The 2,500-nt window shown below is 35.9% G+C and overlaps 1 pseudogene; it reads right to left on the bottom strand.

The window, feature by feature from the left end:
- LOC137987889 (uncharacterized) overlaps window positions 1–2,500 on the bottom strand; it is a 10,034-nt pseudogene that overhangs the window by 3,638 nt on the left and 3,896 nt on the right.

Below are 2,500 nucleotides of genomic sequence, written 5' to 3'. Positions count from 1 at the left end.
TTCTCTCTCAAATGATCCTAGACAAAAGACAATTGGCTTAAGCATAGCAATTGAACTTTAATAAAAATCACCAAAACAGCACCAGAGAACAATTTGTACACATCATGCAAGCGTCCTCTCATTATAAGAGTATACCTTCTTGTTTGCGTCATTTAAAGACTTGTGGAGAAGAGATGAATGGTAACCATTGAATAGTATGTAGTACCCATGACATCCACTAATTGTACCACATTTTTTTGCTCATAATAATAATAATAATAATAATAATAATATAAATTTTCATTGTTATTTAATAAGGAATGTGAAATTCAATTATACCAGAAAATGATGCAACTTTTATGTTGTTCCTCTCAATTGCTGTTTGCTGTCCAGGTTTTTAATGGTAACGCGTGGGAAACCCTTGCAGCTTTCAGGCCGATGGTCAGACAATGCTTGGTTCAACTCATGAAGAGAGCCAATACGATGAGCAAATAAACCAAGAGATCCTAACAGCTGTCCACAGTTTCTCATTTCACAGTGAAGAGAGCAAAGGTTTATGCTGCTAAGATCTTCTTCAAGCAGAAACTGAAGGTCATCACGTAAACCTGTGGATCTTTTAGGAAGATTTTTTAAACATTAAATTAAAAGATGGATAGGATTTATACAAAACTGGTACTATGCATTAGAGAGGTTTAGATTCTCGGACGAGGACGACTACGAGTACGAGATTTTCTCATACATGTAGAACAACAGTGAGCGTGCGCAAACCAGCGTAATTTGGCGGGAAAATCGTGATGCTGTCGTCATTTTAGTACGAGGTTTTAGAAATATGTCGTCGTGTCAAAACAAGTCACCAACACGGTAGCAATTTTGGCATTTTTCGATCACCAAAAAGGCTGAGTTACCAGCAATAAAAATAACTGAGCAACATGTACTGCTAACAAAGGGTAAGATTAATCGTACAGGTTATAAATTTTCCAAGTAGTTTCACTAAAAACGGGCAGTCAAAACTGGTACTCGTTCTTGTCCTTGTCCTAGAATTTAAAGGTCTTTGGGAAGAGAACATTTACATATCCTGAAAGTCATGAGGATTTAAGACAGTCTTTTTGATATCCAATCCTTGTTATAAATATTACCCACCCAAATTAAATTTACTTCACTTAAGTGGGACATTAGAATCTGCAGCTGCAATGTTCATTTAAATCTCATTATATCAACATCCACAGTGGTGCTTACCAGCCAATATTAGCCTTGGATCTTAAGCAATCCAAGCACGTTTCATCAGCATCAACTCCATGGCAAGTACATCCCTGGAAATCCAGCTTACAGTTAACTTGTGAACTCAAGATGATGGATACATGAAAGGACAAATGACATTCTTTTGCCAACCTTATAACACACCATTAATAAACTCTCTGTCACAACTTACATAACTTGGAGCTATCCCAATACACAACGTCGGAAAATAAAGTACAGTGGGGAAACAAATATTTCTTATCCACTGTATATTGATGGATTGATTTTCTATATATTCATGACTGCACTCAAAGACAACATCTCAGAAACGTTTGACCCGAAGATGTCATAATATTCAACAAAATATTATCAAGCTGAAGCAGTAAGTACCAGCCTACAATAATACACTTCTTTAACACAAGTGAGCCATATTTACTTACCCTAATTGCATCACAAATAAAACAGAATTCTGTATCATACCCCTTGCCACCAAGAATAAAATCTTTATCATCTCCTTTGTTTAGCAAGAGGAGAAGAGCTTTATAATCAAGGGTAACTGCCAAAAACAAGAGAGTGAATGCAAGCTTCTAATTTGTTGGAGCAATTTAATTATTTTAATGTGAATTTAAATAATTATAACACTTTTTTTTCTAAATTCATTACAACAATCTCGCCATTTCACCAAGAAAGTAAAATGCTACAAGCAAAAGTAGACAAGGATTGTGTCTGATAACCTAGCGTTAACACATTACCTAATCTTAAAGTCGCTTTGCTGTTCCACCTGTTTTAGATATTATTGCATTGTAATTAAAGGGGGACTCTGACGAAAAAACACGATTTTTTAAAAAGTCTCAAATCCTCGAGGAAATGCCGCCAAAATGTTGCATACGCTTTACAAATAATGAATTTAACTTACTTTCACCAACATTTCAATGTTATTACGCCGAAATACTTGTTTTCATAGCATCCGCCATTATTGGTATGTCGCCTGCATACTTATTCGAGAAAGCCTGGAGCGAGGCCTCATGACGTCACTTACTCAACATATCGCTCGCTGCTACTTGAGTAAATAATGGAAAATATGTCAGAAAGCCAAGCTTCGGCTTTTATCGTTCATGATTTATCGACTTCGGAATTATTGTTTGACTTCGAAAAAATATTTTGAGTCACTTACCTGTGATTATGAATATTTAGACTTGTGGCTACTGAGGAAAAAGCATCCGCATATCGACGAGAAAGAGCTCAAGAGAAAGAACAAGAGGAATGCTTCGAGATCGTTCAAATC

The sequence above is a fragment of the Montipora foliosa genome, unplaced genomic scaffold (assembly GCF_036669935.1).
Source record: "Montipora foliosa isolate CH-2021 unplaced genomic scaffold, ASM3666993v2 scaffold_394, whole genome shotgun sequence".
NCBI classification, from domain to species: domain Eukaryota; kingdom Metazoa; phylum Cnidaria; class Anthozoa; order Scleractinia; family Acroporidae; genus Montipora; species Montipora foliosa.
The sequence above is the reverse complement of the archived record's forward strand: the minus strand, read 5'-3'. Positions and strand labels throughout refer to the sequence as shown.